The sequence below is a fragment of the Ambystoma mexicanum genome, chromosome 3q (genome assembly GCF_040938575.1).
Source record: "Ambystoma mexicanum isolate Mex_15411 chromosome 3q, UKY_AmexF1_1, whole genome shotgun sequence".
Classification (NCBI taxonomy): domain Eukaryota; kingdom Metazoa; phylum Chordata; class Amphibia; order Caudata; family Ambystomatidae; genus Ambystoma; species Ambystoma mexicanum.
Window position 1 is genome coordinate 680,324,481 of NC_090926.1, and position 14,143 is coordinate 680,338,623.

The window sequence follows — 14,143 nt, forward strand, 5'->3', positions numbered from 1 at the left end:
GAGAGTACTTAACAGCTGCCCACCTCTCTTATAGGGTGAGTACTGCATTTGGGAGGAGCGTAAGCGTCAAGGGGCTGTTAAAAAAATGCATATTATCTGCGCATCACCCTACGCCAGATGCCAGTTATTAACGGATTTATCCCAAGAATAATAAAAAAGACATGTAAGGCGGGTATGCAAATTTTCATTACGTAACGCCCCGTATTTAACTACCAGTACGCCACGCGAAAGCGCATATTAATATCAAAAGCCAAAGACAAACACCCACCGCAGAAGTGTAAAAGTCACAGTGGTGTCTTGCCCTGTGTGGGGCTACGCAGCATGATTGGCATGCTCTGGTGGTGGCAAAGCCGTGGGTATGCGGGGCAACACCATACATATTATTATGGAGAAGCACTGTGCACAAGAGGTAAAACTCCTCACCGCTGCAGACGCCCAAGCACAGCCCCCTCAAGCCTTTAGTCAGGGGTTTCACCCAGAACCAAGGCAAATGTACTCACGGAAGCAGGTACCCGCGGCAGATGCGGGATGCAGGGGAAAGCACGTGCGCAAATGTGGCAAGGCTGCAAATTCTCCTTCAAACTCACCACTCGCCGGCCAACAATAATAACGCACACCTGACTCGAGGGCTAAGCGTCCACCGGGTGCCACGGGAACCTGCCACGGGAACCCCAGCAACACGCAAGTGCCCGCTTTTTATATAGCGCCTAAGGCTGGTCCTCCGCCAGATTCGGAGTCCTCCCAGTTTAGGGACCCAGCGCACAGGAAGATCAAATGAATTGGTGAAGTGGAGACGCCGGGATTAGAACTCGGGCCCCTTGCTTTCAAGAGACCGAGGGAAACTCGAATCCCCCAGGAAGTTGAATTCTGGCGGCGCGAAGGACAGCGTTTCCCACGGCTCCGTTACCAGGTGTCACCCACCCGATAAGGTTTAATCCCGGCACGCCACCGCTTGAAAGATGTACCACGTCCCTGTTAACAGGTGAGAGAGCCGCCCCCCCCCCCCCGAACTCTCCCTCTCACCCTAAAGCTACTTTTGGATGGCGGTCCTCCCGTTCCTATATCCAGGTCTTTGGCTGCCACCTTATGAACCCCGCCAACCCAATGAAGGTGGCATTTTCTCGCGCGCGCGCACCCTTCCCCCCAACCCACACGCGCCTCCCCTCCACTGTTTTTTCAACGTTGCCGCTACTAAGGGACTATTGTCACCCATCAATGCATCCTTCTACACCAAACGTGTTGTTCTTGGTGGGACACAAATGCCGGGGGTTCCAATGTCCGTGTGCCAAAATGACACAACAAAATGACGTGCTGCTCGAGGGACACAAACCACATACCACAGGGTGCACACCATGTGGGAACCCCCGCCCCTACCCACCAAAAAGTCTCACTGAGTCTTACGTCCCCCAATGTGTCATGTGCGTGTTTACTCTGCCATTTAAAATCTATTCTTAAACAAATCCAGACTGCCACACGTCCTATTCTGTTTTCCCCCACCCGTGACCCCACCCCAGCCAAAAGAAATAGGGGTTATTCTTAGGACACGTGTTTCTTCCCCAATACGAGACTGGCGCTGTGATATCACTGCCTGGCGATGCCCTTGATCCCAAGAGCACCCCCGCTCCCAACACCACCGCACGCAAACACACACGCGGCATGCCTTGAGAGTTTGCTCTTCTCAACATGTGACGATGCAGAGACAATTACCGCGAACAAGCACGGGAAAAGTCACCAATCTGCGGTAAACAAGCACAAGGTTTCTGGGGGCATAAGTTCACCAGTCCCCCTCCCATGCCGCCCCCCACACACACACACGCTCGTTACCTACCTTAGTGTTCCTTGAAGGCTGTCGCTGAATTGCGGTTTCCGCCAGAAACTCGTGAAAAATAGAATCCCTGGGGCCGGCGATGAGCTGCAGGTGGGGTAGAGCTCCTCCTCGGCTATAAAGGGGCTCGGGGGTACCCCCTACCTCCCGGGCAGGCAGAGAGCCCAGCGTGAGTGTGTGTGTGTGTGTCTGCGTCCCTCTGTGCCCACTCGGGGTGCCCGGCGTGAGTGTGCGTGCGTGCGTCCTCTCTCTGCGCGAGATGAGTGTGTGCAGTGCAGAGTGTGTGCTCTCCTCAGAAGGAAGCTCGGTGCGCTGTGAGCGCGCGTATGTCCTCCGCTCAGCCCAGGGCGCGAGTGACGGGCTCAGCCCCTGCCTGGGTGAGGTCAGGGGGAAGGGGTGACGGCCATGTAGAGGAATGAGCAGACACTGGGGAACGGGCAAGGGGCAGGGGTGGCACCACAGGCATCCCAGTTCCGGGCAGTGAGGGGGAGGAGGGACGAACACTGGGAGGGTGGGGAGAAGGGAGGAAGGGAGGAATGCAAAGGGGGAGTGGGAAAGAAATGGAAGGAGGGAGAGAAAGACGGGAAAAGCGAAAGGAACGCGGGGATGAAGATGGGAAAGAGGGGGGAGAGGAGAGAAAGTGTGGGAGGGAAGTAGGAAGAGGAATGTGGGTGATGGGGAGCAATGGATGGATGGTTGGAGAGGACGTTGCAACAGGAACGCATGGAAGGGGGTGAGAGAAGTCGAGAGAGGAGGCGAGAAATAGTGAAGGGGAGACGAAGGGTAGAGAGAAAGAAGGGGGCGCAGTGAATGGGAGGGAGGGGCAAGTTCAGAGTGAACGAAGGGCAGAAACAGTGCAAGGGAGTTAGAGAAGAGTGGTAGAGAGAAAAAATTGGAGGAACAGTGAAAGGGAGGGTGAAACAGAGAAAGAAGAGGAAAAGGTGAGGGAGAGACGAGGGGCAGAGAGAAAGAAGGGGAAAAACGAAAGGGAGTGAGAAACAAGGGGAGAAAAAGTGGGACAGCAAGAAACAAGGGGTGAAACTGAGAAAGAAGAGGAAAAGGCGAGGGAGAGACGATGGGGAGAGAGAAAGATGGGGAAGCAGTGAAAGGGAGGGAGAGACAAGGTCAGAGTGAAAGAAGGGGAGAAACAGTGCAAGGGAGGGAGAGACAAGGTCAGAGTGAAAGAAGGGGAGAAACAGTGCAAGGGAGGGAGAGGCGAGGGGGAGAGAGAAAGAAAGGGAGAAACAGTGAAATGGAGGGAGAAACGGGGCGCAGAGAAAGAAGGGGAGAAACAGAAAATGAAGGGGAGACTCTGAAAGTGAGGGTGAGAGGAAGTGTAGAGAGAAAAAAGGGGGAAACAGTGAAATGGGGGAGAGACAAGGGGCAGAGAGAAAGAAGGGGGGAACAGTGAATGGGAGGGAGAGAGGAATAGAGACAAAGATGGGGTGAAATAGTGAAAGGGAGGGGACGAGGGCAAGAAAAGTGGGGGAGAAACAGTGGGAGGGAGGGACAAGGGGCAGAGAGAAAGAAGGGGAGAAGCAGAGAAAGAAAGAACAGTGAAAATATGAGGGGTACAGCGAAAGAAGGGAAGAAACAGTGATAGGGAGGGGGACGGGGCAAGAAAAGGAATGGGAGAAACAGTGAAAGAGGGAGAGAGGAGGGGCAGAGGGAAAGAAGAAGAGAAACAGTGAAAGGGAGGGAGAGACAGTCACAGAGAAAGAACAGGAGACAGAGTGAAAGGGAGGGAGAATGAGGGGTAAAGAGAATGAAGGGGGAAGCAGTGAAAGAGGGAGAGAAAAATAGAGAAAAAGAAGGGGAGAAACAGTGAACGGGAGGGAGAGACAGTCACAGAGAAAAAAGGGGAGAAACAGTGAACGTGAGGGAGAAATGCGGGGTAGAGAGAAAGAAGGGGGGAAACAGTGAAATGGTCAGAGAGAGGAATAGAGAAAAAGAAGGGGAGAAACAGTGAAAGTGAGGGGGTCGAGGGCAAGAAAAGTGGAGGAGAAACAGTGAACGGGAGGGAGAGGCGAAGGGCAGAGAGAAAGAAGCGGAGAAGCAGAGAAAGAAGGAGAGAAATAGTGAAAGGGAAAGATGGGGTACAGCGAAAGAAGGGGAGAAACAGTGAAAGGGAGGGGAATATCAGGGGTAGAGAGAAAGAAGGGGAGAACACTGAAATGTAGAGGGGCACGGGCAAGAGAAATGAGAGGAGGAACAGTGAAACAGACAAAGAAACGAGGGCAGAGAGAAAGAAGGAGAAACCCGTGAAAGGGAGGGAGATAAGAGCAGTACAGAGAAAGAAGGGGAGAAACAGTGAAATGTAGAGTGGTTAGGGCAAGAGAAATAAGGGGAGAAACAGCGAAAGGGGTGAAGAGACGAGGCTCAGAGAGAACGGAGGGGGGAACAGTGAAAGGATGGGAGAGAGGGACAAAGAGAAAGAAGGGGAGAAACAGTGAAAGGGAGGGGGACAAGGGAATGAAAAGAAGGGTAGAAAAAGTGAAAGGGAAGGAGAGATGAGGGGCACAGAGAAAGATGGAAGGAAACAGAAAAAGAAGGAGAGATGCAGTGAAAGTGAGCGGGATACGAGGTGTAGAGAGAGAAAAGGAGAGAAACAATGAAATGGAGTGGGAACGAGGCCAAGGGAAAGAAGAGGAGAAACAGTGAAAGGGAGGGAGAAACAAAGGACCGAGAGAAAGAAGGGGAGATGCAGAGAGAAGGGGAGAAACAGCAAAAGGGAAGACGGATTGGGGCAGAGAGAAAGAAGGGGGTAAACAGACAACAAAGGAGAGAAAGTGAGGGATAGACGAAGGGCAGAGAGAAAGAAGGGGAGAAACCATGAAAGGGAGGGAAACAAAAGGGGTATAGAGAAAGAAGGAGAGAAAAAGGAAAAGAGAGGGAGAATAAATGGGCAGAGTGAAAGAAGGGGAGAACATGAAAGGGAAGGGGGTACGAGAGGTAGAGAGAAAGAAAGGGAGACAGTGATAGGGAGGGAGAGACAAGGGGCATAGAGAGAGAAGGGGAGAAACAGAACAAGAAGGGGAGAAACATTGAAAGTGAGGGAGAGATGAGGGCTAGGGAGAAAGAAGAGGAGAAACAAGGAAAGGGAGGCAAGGAGGGAGGGACGAGCGGCATAGAGAAAGAAGGGTTATACAGTGACGGAGGGAGAGAGGTATAGAGAGATAGAAAGGGAGAACAGTGAAAGGGAGGGGCAAGGGCAAGAAAAGAAGGGGAGAAATAGTGGGAATGAGGGGGAGGCAGAGAGAAAGAATGTGAGAAACAGTGAAAAGGAGGGAGGGACGGACGGACGGACGGACGCGGGGCACAGAGAAAGAAAGTAAGAAACAGAGAACTAAGTGGAGAAACAGTGAAAGGCAGGGAGAGAGGAGGAAGAGAGAGAAATAAGGAGAGAAATAGTGAAAGGGATGGGGACGATGGCAAGAGAAAGAAGGGGAGAAACAGTGAAAGGGAGGGAGAGACGAGGGGTAGAGAGAAAGAAGGGGAGAAGAGTGAAAGGGAGGGACATACGAGGGGTACAGCGAAAGAAGGGGAGAAACAGTGAAAGGGAGGGGGCGGGGCAAATGAATGGGAGAAACAGTGAAAGAGGGAGAGACGAGGGGCAGAGGGAAAGAAGAAGAGAAACAGTGAAAGGGAGGGAGAGAGTCAAAAAGAAAGAACGGGAGACACAGTGAAAGGGAGGGAGAAATGCGGGGTAGAGAGAAAGAAGGGGGAAACAGTGAAAGAGGGAGAGAAAAATAGAGAAAAAGAAGGGGAGAAACAGTGAAAGGGGAGAAATGAGGGCAGAGGGAAAGAAGGGGAGAAACAGTGAAAGGGAGGGAGAGACAGTCACAGAGAAAAAAGGGGAGAAACAGTGAACGTGAGGGAGAAATGCGGGGTAGAGAGAAAGAAGGGGAAACAGTGAAAGGGTCGGAGAGAGGAATCGAGAAAAAGAAGGGGAGAAACAGTGGGAGTGAGGGGGGTCGAGGGCAAGAAAAGTGGAGGACAAACAGTGAACGGGAGGGAGAGGCGAGGGGCAGAGAGAAAGAAGGGGAGAATCAGAGAAAGAAGGAGAGAAACAGTGAAAGTAAGGGAAAGATGGGGTACAGCGAAAGAAGGGGAGAACACTGAAATGTAGAGGGGCAAGGGCAAGAGAAATGAGGGGAGGAACAGTGAAACAGACAAAGAAACGAGGGCAGAGAGAAAGAAGGAGAAACCCGTGAAAGGGAGGGAGATACGAGCAGTACAGAGAAAGAAGGGGAGAAACAGTGAAATGTAGAGCGGTTAGGCAAGAGAAATAAGGGGAGAAACAGCGAAAGGGGCGAAGAGACGAGGCTCAGAGAGAACGGAGGGGGGAACAGTGAAAGGATGGGAGAGAGAGACGAAGAGAAAGGAGGGGAGAAACAGTGAAAGGGAGGGGGACAAGGGCAAGAAAAGAAGGGGAGAAACAGTGAAAGGGAAGGAGAGATGAGGGGCACAGAGAAAGATGGAAAGCAACAGAAAGAGAAGGGGAGAAGCAGTCAAAGTGAGCAGGATACGAGGTGTAGAGAGAGAAAAGGAGAGAAACAATGAAATGGAGTGGGAACGAGGCCAAGGGAAAGCAGGGGAGAAACAGTGAAAGGGAGGGAGAAACAAAGGACCGAGAGAAAGAAGGGGAGATGCAGAGAGAAGGGGAGAAACAGCGAAAGGGAAGACGGATTGGGGCAGAGAGAAAGAAGGGGGGAAACAGACAACAAAGGAGAGGAAGTGAGGGATAGACGAAGGGCAGAGAGAAAGAAGAGGAGAAACCGTGAAAGGGAGGGAAACAAAAGGGGTATAGAGAAAGAAGGAGAGAAAAAGGAAAAGAGAGGGAGAATAAAGGGGCAGAGTGAAAGAAGGGGAAAACATGAAAGGGAAGGGGAGACGAGAGGTAGAGAGAAAGCAAGGGAGACACAGTGATAGGGAGGGAGAGACAAGGGGCATAGAGAGAGAAGGAGAGAAACAGAAAAAGAAGGGGAGAAACATTAAAAGTGAGGGAGAGATGAGGGCTAGGGAGAAAGAAGAGGAGAAACAAGGAAAGGGAGGGAGGGATGAGTGGCATAGAGAAAGAAGGGGGAAACAGTGACAGGGAGAGAGAGAGGTATTGTGGGATGTTTTTACCCATGCATCCGAGCCCTACCTCAAAAACTGTGCAGTACTGGCATTGAAAACATCATGATGGCCAGAGCTTCCCAGAAAATGCCCAGGGAAGTGCATGAAGAATAGGCCGCCACCCATTTTGCCGATGTTATGGGCACAGAAGGGCACTGCCTAAAACCACCATTGGACTACCCACACAGTAGCCTGAAACCATTGGGATTGGCAATGCTGATTGCCAAAAGCAACCTAGAATTGTGGGGAATTCATTTTCTTAAATCCCAAAAATGGGTGCATTACCAGTACTCACCACTATCAGAAAGCCGGCGTTTTAAAACAACACCAGACTTTTTTCTCTTTTTGTGTAAAACTGAATAAATGAACCCAAAGCAGGCCAAAGAAAGACTTACTGAGAGGTGGATCCAATGTAAAGTTATATTCTGAAGTGACTTGAAGGTTTATACAAGACTGGCTGAGCTGTGGATTTCAGCAGTTTAAGTACATTTGGACTGAAAGACACTAAAAATCTAAATGTTTAAAAGAAATGAGTGACCTACTTTTGAGTGTCACATAGGTTGCAATTGTTTAAATGTCATAGTTTTAAACTTAGAATCAGAATTCTAGCTGCATATGTAAAAATGGTTAGTTTTATTTGAATGCAGAAAACTGGGTAACTAAAAGTGACATTAGCTGGGGCCTGGCTTAAGGAACTGAATTCTGCCCACCAGCTACCCCCCGACAGGAGATGAGACTTGCACTACAGCTGTGTTCCCAGGCCAGCTGCCTTTTGCTGTTCCCACCAAAAGGGATCTGACACTTCTCTGATTGAATTACCTGGGCTCTGCAGGAAATTGAACAAAGCCCTGTCCTGACTCAGGCAAATGTTTTATTGGTGGGGGCCGTAAAAGTGGCTTCCTCCTGGAAGAAAAGGGGAGGAGCACTGCCTGTGAGAGCAAGCTGGCTTGGCAGAACTGGAAAAACCAGAAATTCAACCTTGTGCTGGGGGGAAACCACACCCCTTTGGAGTCAGAATATGGTTTTAGAAAAAGATGAATAACTCATAGTACGGACTTGTCATAATTATTTAAATGATACCATAATTCTTGTGATTTCTCTGCCCACATTTTAAGAGGTTTTTAGAACCGGTGGCATGATCTGGGGGCAAGCTAGCAGTTAAGAGGGTATTACTTAAAATGTATGCATGTTAAAAGTCTGATACTCCATCAATCAATGCCTGCCTGCCTTGCACACATTTGGGTAAATTTGAGTAAGAATCTGATATTGGTAACCTGACCAAAAAGTGAAATATGTTGCCATTTCTCAATGCAAGCTCTCAGGAAGAGCAGATTTGGACAGGGTATACCTCCTGTGATATGTGATGGGTGCATGTAATTTTAAACAAATGTGTACCTGTGCAAATATGTCTTTTGGGTCAAAATATAGATTGTGTGTAATTTGACAGGGGTGGGTTCTCTGTACCATAAACAGACCTCATCATGATGACACTTCATTTCATTCCCCCAATCAAGGGAAGAGGAGGAAGTGGCCAATGACAAGTGGAGAGGGGAAGGGCCTAGGAAGCTAGCCTTTCCACCCATTTTCAAAACACATAAAAGCAGACAGTCAGGACAGATAGGGACATTCAATTCCATTTGCTGCGGAGCATGCTGCCGGACCATACAACATCCAGAGATCCAGACTTCAAATCCATCAATCTCCAGAATCCAGAGAGGCTAGACCAGCAGAGCAGAGCTGACCCAGACCGCTGTTAGCAGAACCAGAGAGCTGACCCAGATCACTGTGAAGTGCCGAGACCAGACCGGAGTCCAGTCTAAAACCTGACCAGATCCGTGGCGAGGCCCATTCTATTTCTAAATATATTGTGAGTACCCAGCAGAACTGTGCAGAACCAATCTCTTAGTTAAAATAATATAATTCAATCTATTTTAATCTAAGTAGAACTGCCTAAAAGCTGTAACCTGTCGCTTTGAACTTTTAAAATTTAAAATCCGAAAAACAACCTTCACAAAATCGTTCATAACTCCGTAACCGTTTGTGCTAAGAACTTGGTTTAACTTTCCCCTGAAAGCTTAGAATCTTGGCTCTTCAACGAACCTAGAACCGCATTCCTATTCCATACACTTTTGCCGCAATCGCGAAAAACGCACTCGCGAATTTACCGCGATTTGCAAATTTCTCCACGTGTGAAAACAGCAGTTTCCTTGCTAAACTAAGAGGAGAAACAGTGAAAGGCAGGGAGAGAGAAGCAGTAGAGAGAAATAAGGAGATAAATAGTGAAAGGGATGGGGGTGATGGCAATAGAAAGAAGGGGAGAACAGTGAAAGGGAGGGAGAGGCGAGGGGCAGAGAGAAAGAAGGGGAGAACAGTGAAAGGCAGGGACATACGAGGGGCAGAGAGAAAGAAATGGAGAAACAAGGAAAGGGAAGGAGAGATGAGGGGCAGAGAGAAAGAAGAGGGAAAGATTGACGGGAGGGAGCGAGGGATAGAGTGAAAGAAGGGGAGAAACAGTGAAAGGGAGGGGGGACGAGGGGAAGAAAAGAAGGCGAGAAAGAGTGGGAAGGAGGGAGAGGTTGAGAAAACAAAGGGGAGAACAGTGAAAGGGAGGGAGAGACAAAGAGTAGAGAGAAAGAAGGGGTCATATAGTGAAAGGGAGAGGGATGGCAAGAGAAAGAAGGGGAGAACAGTGAAAGGGAGGGAGAGGCGACGGGCAGAGAGAAAGAAGGGGAGAACAGTGAAAGGCAGGGACATGAGGGGCAGAGAGAAAGAAATGGAGAAACAAGGAAAGGGAAGGAGAGACGAGGGGCAGAGAGAAAGAAGAGGGAAAGATTGACGGGAGGGAGCGAGGGATAGAGTGAAAGAAGGGGAGAACCAGTGAAAGGGAGGGGGGACGAGGGGAAGAAAAGAAGGCGAGAAAGAGTGGGAAGGAGGGAGAGGTTGAGAAAACAAAGGGGAGAACAGTGAAAGGGAGGGAGAGACAAAGAGTAGAGAGAAAGAAGGGGTCATATAGTGAAAGGGAGGGGGGATGGCAAGAGAATGAAGGGGAGAAACAGTGAAAGGCAGAGAGAAAGAAGAGGAGAAACAGTGAAAGGGTGGGAGAGATGAGGGGTAGAGAGAAAGAAGGGGAGAATTTTTGAAAGTGAGAGGGGTATGAGGGGTGGAGAGAAAGAAGGGAAGAAACAGTTAAATGTAGGGGACAAGGGCAAGAGAAAGAATGGAGAAACACTGAAAGGGATATGAAGGGCAGAGAGAGAAAAAGGAAGAAAAAGTGAAAGGGGGGGCGAGGGCAAGAGAAAGAAGGGGAGAAACAGTAAAAGGGAAGGAGAAATGACGGCCAGAGGGAAAGAAGGGGAGAAGCAGAGAAAGAAGGGGAGAAACAGTGAAAGGGAGGGATAGATGAGGGACAGAGAGAAAGATGGAAAGAAACAGAAAAAGAAGAGGAGAAACAGTGAAAGAAGGGGAGAAGCAGTGAAAGTGAGTGGGATACGAGGGGTAGAGAGAGAAAAGGAGAGAAACAATGAAATGAGTGGGAACAAGGCCAAGGGAAAGAAGGGGGGAAACAGTGAAAGGGAGGAAGAAACAAAGGACCGAGAGAAAGAAGGGGAGATGCAGAGAGAAGGGGAGGAACAGCGAAAGGGAAGATGGGTCGGGCAGAGAGAAAGAAGGGGAGAAACAGACAACAAAGGGGAGAAAGTGAGGGAGTGATGAGGGGCAGAGAGAAAGAAGGGGAGAAGCAGAGAAAGAAGGGGAGAAACAGTGAAAGGGAGGCAGAGATGATGGACAGAGAGAAGGAGGGGGAGAAACAGAGGAAGAAGGGGAGAAACAGTGAAATTGAGGGAGACGAGGGGCAGGGACAAAGACATGGAGAAACAGCAAAAGGGAGGGAGATATGAGGGGCAGAGAGAAGGAAGGGGAGAAACAATGAAAGGGAGGAAGAGACGAGAGGCAGAGAGGAAGAAGGGGAAAGCCATGAAAGGGAGATAGAAACAAGGGGTCTAGAGAAAGAACAGGAGCCACAGTGATAGGGAGGGAGAGACAAGGGGCACAGAGAAAGAAGCATAGAACCAGAGAAAGAAGGGTAGAAACTGTGAAAGTGAGGGAGAGATGAGGGGTCGAGAGAAAGAAGAGGAGAAGCAATGAAAGGGAAGCAGAGACAAGGGGTAGAGAGAAAGAAGGGGACACACAGAGAAAGGGAGGGGGAGACAGGGGTAGAAAGAAAGAAGGCGAGAAACAGTGAAAGGGGGAGACGAGGGGTAGGGAGAAAGAAGGGGGAACAGTGACAGGAGGGTGCGAGGGATAGAGTGAAAGAAGGGGAGAAACATTGAAAGGGAGGGAGAGACAAACGGCACAGAGAAAGAAGGGGAGAAAGAGAAAGAAGGGGAGAATCCGTGAAAGGGAGTGACATATGAGGGGCAGAGAGAAAGAAGGGGAGAAACAAGGGAAGGAGAAACGAGGGGCAGAGAGAAAGAAGGGGGAATCAGTGACAGGAGGGTGCGAGTGATAGAGTGAAAGAAGGGGAGAAACAGTGAAAGGGAGAGGGGACGAGGGGAAGAGAGAAAGAAGGGGAGAACAGTGAAAGGGAGGGACATATGAGGGGCAGAGAGAAAGAAGGGGAGAAACAGTGAAAGGGAGGGAGAGGCGTGGGCAGAAAGAAAGAAGGGGAAAACGTGAAGGGGAGGAAGAGGCGTGGTGCAGAAAGAAAGAAGGGGGAAAACGTGAAAGGGATGGAGAGACAAGGGATAGAGAGAAAGAAGAGAAAACACAATGAAAGGGAGGGAGATACGATGGGCAGACAGAGTGAAAGGAAGGGAGGGATGAAGGGTAGGGAGAAGGAGAAGAGGAGTGTTTATAGAGGGAGTGGGAGAATGGATGGAAAGGGGCAAGGAGTGAGCGAGAGAGATGGACAGAACATTGGGGAAATGGAGAAAAAGTTGATAGAGGCAGTTTTTGGGGTGGCAAGGGAGAAGAGGAAGGAATAGAGGCCAGGAGATGGGGAAAAGGTGAGAGGGGTGGAGAGGGAAGATGACAGAGGGGAGAAGGGAATGGGAAAGAGAACGTTTAGATATGAGGAGAGTGGGGTGGATGGAAGGAGACCCCACATGCAGAAGATCATGGAGATAGAGGGAAGGGATCATTGTCAGACTGGGGTGTGACTTTGTCTCTGGCACAAATGAAAAAGTGGCCCACAGTTGCAAATGGCAATTCATTCCTTTTGTGACAGACTGTTTGAGTGGTACTCCAGAGGGAGGTTTTTGATACAACGTGATGCAAAATTTGAATTTTGAAGAATATTTATTCAGTAACACTGGTCCAAACTACTAGCCGCATGTTGAAGTAACTTGTCAGACTGTCCCACGTGGCCCCAAAAAGTGCCCCACTTTGACCCAAAAAAACTAGCCCATCCTAGCCTTTTGTGTTTTGGTTTTTGGGCATTGCCCTATGGGCCAGTCCAAGCCTGGAAGGGATGAGAGAGAGGTATGCTATCTTGCATTTGTATAGCGTCTGCTGTGACAGGTTATGGTGTCCAGTGTGAGGTAGTATAGGGTGTGAGGGTAAGTGCAATTAGGGTCCCCTAGCGTAGGAAGTGCCATAGGTGCCCATTGGAGAGACAACGAGTAAGTGCATGTGCAGCGACATCCCAAGCGAGGGAGGTCTACTGCCCTACAGATAAGTGTGGGGCAGAGGCTAAAATAACAGAGGGCAGTACAGGGGTGGGAGGTGCTGGGGGTGATTGGGCAGAAGGCCAGGACCCAATTGTGTATAGGCGCGTTATAAATGCCATATCATATCATATCAATTGCACTCATGAGGGGCCAGGCCACCAATATCAATGACAGAGGGGATGATTACCACAGGAGAGGGAGAGGGCAGGAGGAGGAGAAAAGAAAGGTCTTGAGTTGTTTGCCGAACTTGAGGTGGTCCGGTTCAAGACAGAGAGAGAGAGGGGGTGGGGACTGTTCCTGATGAGGGAGTCATGTAAGGTGAGAAATCTGCCCCAGTTCTCTGCTTGGAAAAGAGTTTGATCAGCAGAGAGTTGAAGCCAGAAGATCAAAGGGATCTGGAAGGAGAGTATTTAGTAAGAGAGAGTTTCAGGTAGCATGGTCCCAGGGCCCAGCAACCGGGAGACAGTGGAGAGATTTTAGAGCTGGAGAGATTTTAGAGCTGGAGAGATACGGTCCCAGGGCTTGAGGCCAAGGATAAGTCTTCCAACCCTATTCTGGATTATTTTAAGAGGGTGGAGTGAAGAAAGATGCAGGTTGAGGAAGAGGCTGTTGCAGTAATCTAGCCTGGATAGGACCAGAGCTCTAGAGACATTAAGCTTCTGGGGGAAGGTGAGGAAAGGGGGAATGCCTCTAAGGAGGTGAAGTTGAATGTGGGCCTTCTTGGCAAGGTCCAAGATGTGGGGAGTAAAGGAGAGAGAGGAGTCAAAGATGACCCCAAGTTTTATGGCCTCCATGGAAGGAGATGGAAGTGAGCCCTTAAAGGGCAGCCAGAGTGCAGGACGGAAATGGGGAACTGGTGTCCCGATAGGAAGGATTGTGGTCTTGCTGGCAATAAAACAGAGATCATTGGAGGTGCACCAAGAATGAATAGCAGACAGGCAGTCAGGGATGATAGAGGAGGTGGAAGAGGGGAGCTTGAAGAAGAGTTGTGCGTCATCTGCGTAACACTGGAAATGAGGAGAGAAGGCATATATCAGGTGAGCAAGAGCTGTTGAAAATCCAAGGCGGGAGGATAGAGCTCTGTGTGAAACCCATATGTAGAGAGAGTGGTGGAGGAGGCGAAGGAGCCCAGGAGCACCTGGGAAGGGCGGTCAGCGAGGAAGAAGGTCAACCAATCCAGTGCCCGGTCTGGGATACCAAGACTATCTCGGAGCTGCTTTATGAGGATAGAATGGTTGACCGTATCAAAGCCGAAAGAGAGGTCAAGGAGGATGAGAACTGCAGGAAAGCTAGAGTCAAGATTTGCGAGCATGTCTTCACGGGTGTTCAGGAGAGCAGCTTCCATGCCTCCGAATGCCCGGAATACAGATAGACAACCAGCGAGCTCTGTCCGGTGGGTCAGTAGGGGCAAGACCAACTTCCCCAGAGGCTTCCCAAGGAAGGATGTAGTAGAGATAGGGCGGTGGTTGGCTGGACATTGTCTGAGGAGCTCCACTCTCTTCTTGTTCTCTTTCTCTCTCTTCCATGAGTT

The 14,143-nt window shown here is 49.9% G+C and overlaps 1 protein-coding gene across 4 annotated transcripts in view; it reads right to left on the minus strand.

Annotated features, from left to right (window-relative positions):
* NTN1 (netrin 1) overlaps positions 1-14,143 on the minus strand; it is a 632,822-nt gene that overhangs the window by 426,270 nt on the left and 192,409 nt on the right. The window contains exon 1 of one of the 4 annotated variants that reach the window (XM_069654581.1): positions 1,825-2,472. The exons of 1 other annotated variant lie outside the window; for it this stretch is intronic. The gene's annotated coding sequence lies outside the window, so the exon portion shown is untranslated. Of the gene's footprint in view, positions 1-1,824; positions 2,473-14,143 lie in introns of those variants that run through there. 2 more of the 4 variants (XM_069654580.1, XM_069654578.1) reach the window with 2 other exon arrangements.